At 41.2% G+C, this 12,395-nt stretch overlaps 1 protein-coding gene across 6 annotated transcripts in view; it reads right to left on the bottom strand.

Moving 5' to 3' along the window:
* The window catches only part of MECOM (MDS1 and EVI1 complex locus), a 336,599-nt gene that overhangs the window by 188,771 nt on the left and 135,433 nt on the right, over positions 1 to 12,395 (bottom strand). The window lies entirely within an intron of this gene.

The following is a 12,395-nucleotide window of genomic DNA, read 5'->3' as shown; positions in this document are numbered from 1 at the left end:
GGTCCTGTAGCAGAGCCTCACCCTGGAAGGAGTGGAGCCTTTTCCCTATTGTAGGCCTGGGGGTACACAGCATTTCTCAATACTTCACATCAAAAGTGGTTTACATCATTGAACACAAGCGAGGGAATTACATACAGATGTATACGCAGGCACACCCTATTGTCCAATCTGGTCCGGATATAGCGCTTTGCATTGCAAACTCTTTGAAATTACAATTGAAAGCCAGCATTATACGTTACAACTGAAATGTAAGCGAAGTGAAAAGCAGGAAAGCTTTACTGGTCTTTCAGAGAGACAGATTGAACCTAAAGTAGCCAAAATTAAGTCTGATGGCCTCCAATTAGTTTTTGGAGGAAAGGATCCAGCCTACCACACAGCTCTTGGCAAGAACTTCAGCTGATGTAAATCAGTGTCTTACCATTGACCTCCAAGAAACTCAGTGGTCTAAAATAAGTTCAGGATCCAAACAGCACCTTATAGAAAACATGAACCTTCTCATCTTACAGTTGCAAAAAAAAAACTGGGGCAGATCCAAAACACATTAAAAAAAAAAAAAGTTAAAATACTCCATCTCTGGGGCTTAAGCCAGCAAACAAAAAGACTCACTGCTTTTGACAGCCTAAAATGTAAGACTGATTGTAAATTCCTATTAGTCAAAAAACTGAATGACTTCAGCAGGGGCTTCAGCTGCAGCAGCCATACAGTACTCAACCCAATAATGCATACAAAAGGACAAACTAACAAAAAAATTCTTCATTATTTACATTCATTTAACTTTATTAATGTCATCGTACTTTTCCTACACACCAGAACTCATTCCACTTAATTCTAAGCTAAATAGGAGGCGAGAACACCATTCTAGAAGGAATGAAGTCAAGAGATTGGGTATTTAAGATCTGAGCATGAGAATATTTGCATAATGTGGTTGGCCCAGAAATTAAAGTGTTATGCTGGGTTTGGCACTAAGAATGACTCCGTTTCAGTGAAGAAACAGGAAACTTTAAAATGTTCTTTCAATTTCTTGCTCATTTAAGAAACTATCCACGGTAGATTAGCACCGTATGCCTTTTCCACTGGAAGCTGGTCATAGCCCATTATCTCTCACATCTTTGTTACATATTATCTCACAGTTTTATATCTGTAGTTTCATGCTTCTGGTACTGCCTAAGACAAACACTGGGACATAACAAATCATTTGAATAGATTGCTCCCATCACATGACTGGCAAACTGGATTCTTCATCTGTGAGCAATTTATTCACAGACATGAACTGTTTTTCTTTCTTTTATGTGGCACTGGCTGTGACCTCGTATGTGTCACAAGAAAGTTCAGCTACCCATTCCCTCAGCCTCTGGTTTGGCAGACTCTCCCTACACTTTAACAATTGAACCCAATATTGATTAGTTTATCACTTTTCTAATACCTGGCACTCTGAGAAGCAGAAAATCTTGACCGACTACAATTTAGCTGAGAAGGACACACAGAGGTACTTTCAATTGCTTCCACTTCAGAAATCCTGCCTGGCATAGCTCAGCAGCGTAGAGTTTGACAAAGACGCTCCAGGTCTCCTGAAAGCGTGGTGCAGAGAGCTTGCTCTGTGCCCGGCACCTACAAGCCCATGCCCATACTTTCCTACCCACAGCAAAACTCAGCCTGGACTCCAAGGGACAGGACAGATGACCTGAACAGGGTAGAGCGTAGCTCCACCTGGATGCCACCATTCACTTTGCCCTGCGCTGAGACAACCACATTAGCAGCCATCTCTGTTCCACTGGGGCATTGCTGCTGGCCCCAAACACAGCTCTGCTCCAGCGTGGTGGGATGGGTGAGAGGTTGGTCCACATCTCCTGAGCATCCCCAAAACTCCAATGTGTTCCCTGAGCTCATGGAGAACAGCAATGCTGCATCTACCCAGGGCAGGTTCAATCTTGTTGAGATGTCTTCCTCCAGCTGTTGAGATTACAGTCCTGCCTAAAAGACTTCAGCTGCTTTTGAAACACGAGAAAAAAAAAAAATCACCACAAAAAAAAAACAAACACCAACCATTAACCCATGTATACACATAGGTATAGGAAGAGAAATCACACGAGGAAAGTTATTTGGATGACGATAAACACATGGCTATTTACAACATGGGGTTAAAAACTTCAGTCACTTAAATCCTGCTGATTTTCCATGACAGCCTAGTGCCTGACACTCAAGCTACTTAAAAAGCCCATCTCACACAATCACTGCTGTTGTCCCCATCCCACCAAGCAGTGCCCCATAAAACCAAGTCTCTCCCTATCCCCCACAGCTACGTTCAACTCTCCTCCACCAAACCATGGAGCAGCTCAGTTAAATCATCCAAGTGACTGCAAACAATGACCTGTTCTGTCCCTTTCCCCTAAGGGCCATCTTCTTCAGCCACACTTGCCAGCACTGCCTGCCCACGAGCCAGCAAAAGCTGAGCCTTAAACATTTAGTAAGCACGCCTTTGCAGATGTTTCTTCTGCCCCAGGGACAGTCCAGTTTAATTTCTCTCTCGCAGACTCAAAGGCTTCAGTTATGCTTATCTCAGTTATTCTGGCTACACTCATTTTTAGCCATATAGGGTCAAACCTGCAGCTGATAAATTGGCCTCTGGAAGCCTGGCAGGGAGACAAGTCCGTTTGCTGGGTCTATTGTGACTCTGATTTCCAGCGGCCACACCCGATGTCGTCGTTAAACATGGGCTTTCAGTTTGAAAGCTCTGGAAAATATAATACGCCTATACGCCCTAAAGCTTAACAGTGTGGGTAAAATGGACTACAGAAATATTATTCTGCCTAAAATAGCAACATATCCTAGCAAAAAAATATTTTAAAACCTCAAAACAAACAAGAAGTTGAATTATGAGTGACCAAGAGACAGGAAGACCATTAAGAAATATTTGTGAAATTAATGATAGGAGCTATATTATTAATAAAATCAATGTACATGAACCAAGGATCTGGTGTTCATTTTCAAAGGGTGTGGGACTATTCCGCTTGAAATTTACACCCACATGGATCAAATGGACTTCCAGCAAAACTGGGATATTGACTGACAGAAAATCTCTGTAAGGTTAGAATTAGATGCAGTGATTGTGCTGATAAGCATAATTTTTCCAGCGAATTGGAAATTAGTTGCAGAGATAGCCCTGTAGTTTCTGAATCCAGGATGGTTTCTTCTTTAAAGTCCAATAATTATCCCCACTCAAAATCGGATGAAATACAAATCAAGGCCCCTGATAATGGAACAGATGAGATTAGGTAATGCGGAAGTTTAGATATTAACCTCCATAAAATTCTTCACTGCTATTTTACAATAAAAACATGAGCAAGCTTCAAAGGAAACCCAGGAGGAAAGGTTAATTGCTACTAAAAGACCAGGGTGGACACCTGCATTTGCACTTTTGACACAACCTTGCGTACCAGCAGGAAAGAGCCCACGTGGACGTGTGCTGGGGATGTGCCTGATGAGGATGGGAGAGTGATGTGCCAAAGCTACCGTTGTAACTCCAGGACCTGGGGTCATTTTGAGATCAAGAGAGCTCCTGTGCAAGGCTGGGAAGAGGAGAGGACTTCCTTCCATTTGGATGTTTCTTAGTAGCTCAACATGCTCTTCCTCTCCAAGAGCAATTAAGTAGGAGGCACTAATGACTGAGGGAGGCAGAGGTTGCTGAACACATCCCAAAACTCTTTCCACTGGCTGTGGTTGCTAGCAAGGCAAAGACGTGCTGTTTTCAGCAGGACACTGGGCCACACATTCAGTGAAACTGTGCCTTTCTGCTGCTCGAATGCCCCATGATGACACCTCACTTCAAAGGGATGTGCCTGCCTGTTGCACATATCAGCGTTTCAATGTGCTCTTCAATTCAAAGTTCACAAATAAGCCTCCAAAGAGGAAGTCTCTATCCAGATTTCCAGATCCAAAATCATTTGTAACAAACAGAAATGTATCCATAATGACTATCCATTCTCCTTTTCTCCAGGTAATTTGTGCCTGAGATTATGCATTCCCAAAGTGGTTATTGTCTGATAAACCCTCTAGCACATAAATCGAGTTCTCTGTGCTTGAAGTCATGCACATGGCCACCAGCGACTTAATCATAAGTTGGATGGCTGATTACTCTGGTTGAAAGAGATAGGCTGGAAGCAAAAGCATCTAGAGAGCCTACTTGAGAAGTGTTTCTAATGTCATCATCTTCTGAGAAAGATAAAGTAAGAGCTGAGATAAATGTGGAAGTGGCTTTTTACAATGAGAAGATACACACAGGTTCATGCCTGCAACTTCTCTAAGGTGAAAAAGATGACCCTTAGCCCCAAAGACTAGACATCAGAAGGACCTGGTTCTGTTTGACAGGAAAGGCCCATCTTATGTCAGGAGCTTTGAGCTCTGATAGCACTGTTAACCATGCCTCATACAAGCCTTGGTGAGGATGCATCATTGAAGGCTGTGGGGAAACATAGTAGGATGGGGGTGAATTAATTCCTTTTCGTGTATAAGGGTGAACCTTAGTGTATCACAAAGTCCTGAATCAGATGCTTGAAAGACAACAGGGCGCGTTTATATTCGTTTGACCTAGCATTTCTATTCAGCAAGGAGAAAATCAGCATGAAGTATTTGCAGGGATATCTGAAAAGGAGACAGGCATTTCCTATTGCATACAAATGGGACACCTTTATCTGAATTTCTGTTTGAGCAAGTATTAAACAAAAAAAAAAAAAACTGTTATAGGCAGGGACTGAATGATTACAAAACATATCCACATCAGTCTAAAACACAGGAGGTCAGGAAACATAGAAAATAAAGAGAAGAAAACCTATTAGCTTAAAAAGGAGCATCTAGCCAGATGGGACTAGATGGGAGCCAGCCATCAGTCTCACACCAGGCAGGTATGGCTCAGAGGGGACCAGTTCATGTCCTCTAGAACAGCAGAGAAGGATCCTCAGCATTAGGAACATGCAGATATTGAGTTACTATCTCCAGGCATAGAATGGACTCCAGCCAAGAGCTACATTACTCTACTTGAACATTTTATCAGTTAGCGTACCTGAAAACTGGTTTGTGCCACTCCCTGTACACAGAACTGTTCCGTGGAGTTGAACCTAATGACGATTATTTATTATTATTTGTATTGTAATACAGTCTGGGGGGCCCAGGCAGGACCCCATTGTGAAAAGCATCAGAAAGACCTAATCAAATGAGATTAGATTCTAAACAGAATAGAGCCGGTAATTCCCAGTTTGGTAAAAATAACAAAACATCAAGGGGAAAGAAAAACTGTTTTAGAAATAGAAAGTTTGGTTGTAAAACATAAGAAATTACAAGGAAGTGTAGAAATACACAAGGTGCTTGAAGCAATTTTGAACCATTACCTCAATTACCAAGGAAAAATACTTTCACAAACATAAGCCTTGAAATGCGTAGGTATTTTACGTATGTGTATTACTTGACCCTGAACACAAGCATGAGAAGACCAAAACTGTCCCGAACACACTCAAAAGGTCCAAATCTGAAAACCGTGCTCATGGACCATGCAACAAGAGCAAGAACCAGAGCGCCCATGCAGTAGCCCCAAAGGCCAGATTCTGATTTCTCTTATGAGACTGTTAAATCCGGAATAATTACTTTAGATTCCCACCAAGGAATAAACGATACCAGTGTCTGTTCTGGAGTTAACTAAAACTGTTCCAACTTCTTAAGGCTGATGGTAATGTAAGAAAATGAGAGGAAAAATGTGGTGCCCGGATTTTGGCTGTCCCTTCACACTCGTGATGCTGCAGATTGCAGAGGGCATTTGTATGACATGCTCAGCAAAATCTTGCACCGCAGCACTGAGCTGCACCAAGCAAACCCTTCTGCAGCGCCGGCAGAAGAGGGAGTTGTAGGAAAAGCTGCGCAAAGGCAGGCGAAAAAGGCAGCCTGAGCACAGCACGCTTTGGAGCTGGAGTACGGAAATCACCAACTTCGCACGGTGCTGCCCCGTGGGCTGAAGTATCTACAGGAAATGCAAAGGGAGCTCAGTTTTTATCACTGCTGGAACATCCGTGAAAAGGGCTTAGTGCTGCTGGTAGCTTCTGTGCCTCATGACAAGATGCACATCAGTTACAACAGTGCAAACGATTCACAGGATAAATTAAATATTTTCCTTGCGTGGGGAGCAGGTTTTGCTCCTTATATCATTGTGTCTGCAGAAAAAGTTACCCTGAAAACAAGAGGTTCCTACTGGGAGCAGAGGAGAGCTCTAAGGGTAGGATAAGCACCAAGCGCTTGGGAGAAACCTGTCCACAGGTGAGCAAGAAGTGAAGTTACACACACCCGAGAGCATCGCACCTTTGAGAGAGGATAATTACAGTGTTGCCAAATGCTGGTACTAGACCAGCAAAGTCATAACATAGTAACTGCGTAGGGAGCTGCCCGTCGTCTCTGGCAATTCTCACTATCAGCCCTACAATAACTGGTAGCGTTTGGTGCTCTGTCTAGTGTCATTCATGTCTAATTGAGTAACGCAGTCAAAAGCATCTGATGTGGACCAGATGCTGGGTTTTAATTAGGGTCCAGCACTGAGAGACTTCAGGTCAAATTCTACTTTCATTTACACGGGAGTCACTCTGCTTGATGTCAGGGAAGTTGCACCTGTGTAACCAAAAAGCAAAATTTGGTTCCTTGTGTTCCTGTGCACTTTCCATATAAATTACTGCAAGCAACAAAGAACTATAAAGGTTGGTTTGCATGCATTGATTTTATTTACAAGTTCAGTGTAATTTTATTTATAGCTTCAGTACAATCATCTCTGGTAGAAATATTTATGTTATCTGTACTTCTGGTCTGTTAGAGCCTACTGCAATCATAAACACCACTGAAAAATTATTCGCAGTTAGCAGGGTTTAAACTACCCATTATATCACTAGCTAGTGCCAATAAACTTTAGTGCTGGTTGATAAAGTTTCCTCAATGGAATAAATATATATCTGACTTTTAAAATCTTTTCTGGGTTACACAGAGGGGGGGATGAGAGAAGATGGAAATGCCAGCTGCAGGGTTTGATATACTGAGGGCCAGATCTGTAGCTAGAAAGGAGCCTGTAGAGATCCACACTGACTGGGATGCAGCCTAAAGCATCTTGATGCTCTAACTAATAGCTTAAATTCATATCTTTGTAAAATATTTCAACCAGCAGATAACACATACTCATGAATGCCATTTTTAACTCTATATGGAGTACACCCAAGGAGGAAAAAAAGATTTCCTAGAAATTTTGAGCCCTGAGTAGTAGACACTGCTAAGGGAGGAAAACGGATTAGAGGAGCCAGCTTTTGTTCATTGTTTGATCGCCATAATGGTAAACATGACATATAGTCTCACATTGACATGGCATGAGAAGCCAGCGTGCTTGGGAGAAAACTAAAGACAGGAAAGTTAAATGTGAATTAGTGAGATCACCCACTTATGTATAGTAAATGCTAACTGGGAACAACATCTCACTAGATCTGTATCAGTTTGAGTAAGACAGACAAGGTAATGCACTTTAACAGACCCTGAGACAGTGAAAAGCTATTGCTGCAAAAGAACATTTTAAAATCAAAACAATTACTTAAACCTACAGTATTATAATCAACACAAATGAAACTTTATCTTGATGAAATAAATCAGCGTAACTGAACTTCTTTTTACTCATTAGTAGACCTTTACTGTTTTAAACTGAGATGTGTCACAAAGTAGCCCTGAAAATCGCATGCCTCTTTCTAAAAGAAAGCAGTAATAAAAGATGACTATTCTACCAAATTATAATGAAGACAGATAACAGAGTGAATTATAAAACAAAGGTTATAGATAGAGACTGAGCCTTGTAGAGGTAATGACTTTTAATTGGATTGAGTTTATCATATTTTCAGAGGTACACACAACCAGAAGAAAGGATTAGAATTATTTCCACATTTCATTATTTGACATAATGAGAAAACAGAGGGAGGTCCACATCCCTGATGTGTTTGGTAAGCCACAGGAGATGTTGAACATGTCAGCCTCTGGTAGAGTATAGTCCCGAGACACAGATGTATTTGCTCCATTATAATGCAGCAAAGTGTAGTCACTTGAGGAGAGAATTAAAAAAAAAAAAATAGCACCAGGTCATGAAGTTTTATTTTGAAAGCACATTACAAATAATTTAACCCTTTCCTGCCAGCAGCCACTTCAGCACTAGCTTACGAACACCCCTACATCTACTTCGGGGAGGGGATCTGCCCTGCCTGAATCCCAAAGGGATGGATGCTCTGCCTGCCCTCCACCTTGGAAGGGCATGAGCTGAGGGATTATTGGAGAAGGCCCAGGGGACACAGCAGGATACCAGTAATGTACCCATCTGTATGTTACACCTGTCTCCATGCCGTACCCAAGTATTTCAGAGAGGGTTGGAATTTCAGGGAGCTGCCTCTGGAAAACTGAGCTGCTGTAGAGCAGAGGCAGAAAGTTTTGCACCAGCAGCCAGACAGATTTTTAATTATGCAATTACAGTGAGAGAGTCTTAATTAAATTCGAGTGACACTGTGATACACTGTAGTTAAGTCCTTGAAACACTAACAGAAGTACTTATAACAAATACACTAATCAGGAAAAGTATCAAATAATTAATCCTACAATATTGTCTACTTCAGAAACTCAAGGTCTGGCAGGACCAGTTTCCAGCATTTGTTTCCGAGGAGATACAAGGCCACAATTTTTCCTGCAAGTGACTTCTCAGCAGCCTGTGTTGTAGTTAGATCTGCACAAGGTCACCCAGTAACAAGCAGGATGTACTTAGCTGATTGGAAAATCATGAATCTTAAGAGCAACCATACTTCATGTTACATGTGCGGGTGTAGTCTGCATCATTCTGTAGGGCATCAGCGTATGTTTATATCCAACCTGCCTGGATGAGTAAAATCATCCTATTTCTCACCAAAAATAATCCCTTGGGATAGTTGTATTTCATCATATAGAGGAACACTTTTATTCTTGTATGACAGGCATTGTTTTGGGTGAGATTATTCCAAGACATGGATGACAATTTGTTCCTATTTCTCTCTATGAAGCCTCAGTCCTTGGCTGGCACACACAGCTTTGACAAGTTCTTCTCATCAGTACCTCGCTCAACACCACATACATGTTTTCAAAATGCAAGAATCATCTTTGTTTCATTTTTTCAGAAAAAAAAAAAAGCATTCTGCACTGATTTATCTGCATTCTCTCCACTGATCCCACTTTTCCTTTACTGCAGACACTGCTCATTCCTCCAAACACCGCAACAGTTTGTTCTGACAAACCAATTTCTGCTTGCCCCAACTGCACATCTTAAATACTTATTTTTTTTAATATCAACAAATATTTGTGATCAATAAAATATATTTGTGTTTCCAAGCACGTTTCAGAAGGTGGGTCAGTCCCAGCAGACTTGGAATTTCTGGGCTGTCTTAAAGTCAGTAGGACTTTTGCCAGTAACTTTAACGAAATTGTACTTTCAGCAGTGATGCAGATAAGGTTTGTCCATGATACTGATAGCATTTATTGCAGGTATTGAAGCACAACTGGGAAAAAACTACTTGCTGCCCTATGACAAACCCCAGAGGCTATGGCAGTACAAATGTAAACAAGAACGGAGACAAAAGAATTTGTAGCAATTATTTTCCTTGGACTTTCTATAGGAAGATGAAAGAAAACACTAGGCTTTTTGGAACCGAACCACCCATACAGAGATAAAAAGAGGTCCCAGTGCTTCCATCACCATGGTGCTTTCATGAACTCCATCAGCCGGGTTGAAGGACGCTGCACTGCACCCCTGCAAGCAAACACAGCTCCTCCCCATGCCCTGCCTGCATCCTCTGCTATGGGAAGGTGATTGAGAAAGAGATATTAGCTCTTTCCCCAAAAACACTTCACTTTCTATCCACTCTCCCCTGTTTCTTTATCTTCCCACTTCTCAGAATTGCTTCATTTTCTTTTTGACATTGTTACTTAAAAAAAAAAAAAAAAGTAAAACATTCAAGAAGTATTCAAATAAAATTCCAAACCCCAAACACTAGAGCTCAGAGTTTTGCTGAGCAATCAGAAGACTTGTTTGAAAAGGAAGAGTGTTTGCAGAAATTGGGCAAATCCAGGTTGTTGACACCTCTTTCCTATAAAATTGTTCCTCGTGTAATTTAGAAACTTCTCTGAAAAATGTTTGTCTGTCTAAGAGCATTTGTCTGGCTGTGTTTTCACCTAGCACCCCTCTGAAGGGTAAGCTCTCTGTGGCTTGACCGCTTTGAGGTTGTCAGCACTAAGTGGTTTCCATTCTTCTTTCTCTCCCCACTGGTGGTCCACAGGTGACGCCAGGAGGTGCCTGCTCCCTCTTTGACAAATATTTGCAACCTCAGCCAAAAAAATACCCTTTGCTACACTCTTCACTTGGACTCAGAGTAATACCTCCCTCTGTTTCTTCTTCCTTGGGAGTAAAATTGGTTACATCCCTCTGCATTGCTGTTCCCACAAGGACCAGAAGCCTGACTGCCAATGGAACCCTTGTCTCATGTTTGGAGACCCCCACACAAGCCAAAGCTTCACAGACAGAGATACTACAGACACGGAAACCACTGGGGAGTTTTTAAGCAGTAAAGACCGAAGTTTTTCAAGACCAGCTAGTTAAAAAAACATCAAGAAGGTATTTGAGCACACAGAGGTCTAAAAGGAAATACCTCCTGGGTTCTCACCTCCCTGATCCATCAAACTGTGGAGCCTTTGCTTATCCTGGGAACAAGTAACTCTGATGCTGCAAACTCGGTGACGTTTACAAAAACATCCAGTAACAAATTCTCTCGCTCCCTCTTGGGTTTACCTTTTCTTCCACAGCTTCATATTCTCTCATTTACCTCAGATGAGCCCCATGGTGAACAGCTCATCTCTCCCCAGTGCTTTGAAGATGCAAAGTAGGACAGTATGGAAATGCCAAGTGTTTTCATAACACCAGCAGCCTGTCACAGGGTGGGAAGAGTGGCAGTCCTTATTCTGATCACATCGCCCCTCCAAAATCAACAGTGACACCAGTGTGAAACCAGAACGAGAGCCCTGCTGTGAAACAGTTAACATCAGTTAGATCTATTTTGACTTGAAAAAAAAAGAATAGAAACACAGTTTATTTTACATGGCTTCCTAGTCAAAGTCTCAAATGTTTTGTAGATATTTATTGATATATATTGACTGTAAAGAAAGTTAAATGCTAATATAATTTATTCCACTCTTTGTTCCATACACCTTGTATCGCTTTCTATGTAGCTGTTGATCTTGGAGAAGCAGAGGGGTCCTGGTGAGCCACTAGTGGAGAGCAATAAATCAGCACTCTGAAAGCTTCTGGTTCATCCCAATAACTTGGAAGCAAATTTGAAAAATAATCTTTCTTTTTTTCTTCCACCAAACTGGCAATCTTCACAAGTTCTACTGTTTTCATGTGCAGGCTGATATATGACAGTTTAAATAAATACATAGCACTTAATTGACCAAACTCAGCTGTAGTGTAACTGGATGCCATGCCATTAGAGACCTTGGCCCAGCAGTGCTCCCTGTCCCAAAGGATCATAGAGGACTCCACAAGCTCAAGCTAACATGCAGTTGTTATATACTTGAATTTTACTTATTATGTCACTACAGACTAATCTTCTGTTATAAAAACTACTTAACTATATATCCATTCATGTTTATGGACACAGATTTAAGTACTGTTTATAATGACAGGAAAATATATATACAAAATGTATATGTAATACAGGATCGTATATATACACACACATACAGTTTAAATCAAGGAAGTGATGGAGTTCGTGAGCAAAAACGGCTCCAAGAGTTGTTTGGATTTTTTGTTGCTGTTGGGGTTGGTTTGTTTGTTTGGGATTTTGTTTTTGGTTTTGTTGTTGTTCTTGTTTTTGTGGTTTTGTTGTTGTGTTTTTGATGTTTGTTTTCTTTTGTTTTTAATGTCTAGAAAATAACATGGCTTTTCCTGACATTGTTCTGAGAATGGCTTGAACTCCTTTTGCTGATTTTTTTCCTTCCAAAATAAAGCAAAAACAATGCTCAGAACTTTAAGCTAGACCATTACACTTTGTCAGGCAATAAGTAGATTTGAAAGAGCTCTTTTGCCAGATACCATTTGTTGTAACATCAGTGTCTGTGCTGGGAGAGCAGAGCACAGCAGGAGCAGCATGGGCTGCACTTGCTTAAGTAATAGCAAAGCAATTGCTGCTCACGGAAGAGATTTCAGTTAGGAAGTGGAAGCAACAAATTGCATTTTAAACTTTCCCTGGTAAGCTCATTAGAAGCTGAAGTCAAATAGAAGCAACTTTTCTTAGAGCACTTTTCAAAGCAGACATCAAACTAGTATGGAG

The sequence above is a fragment of the Patagioenas fasciata genome, chromosome 9 (genome assembly GCF_037038585.1).
Source record: "Patagioenas fasciata isolate bPatFas1 chromosome 9, bPatFas1.hap1, whole genome shotgun sequence".
NCBI classification, from domain to species: Eukaryota; Metazoa; Chordata; class Aves; order Columbiformes; family Columbidae; genus Patagioenas; species Patagioenas fasciata.
The sequence above is the reverse complement of the archived record's forward strand: the minus strand, read 5'-3'. Positions and strand labels throughout refer to the sequence as shown.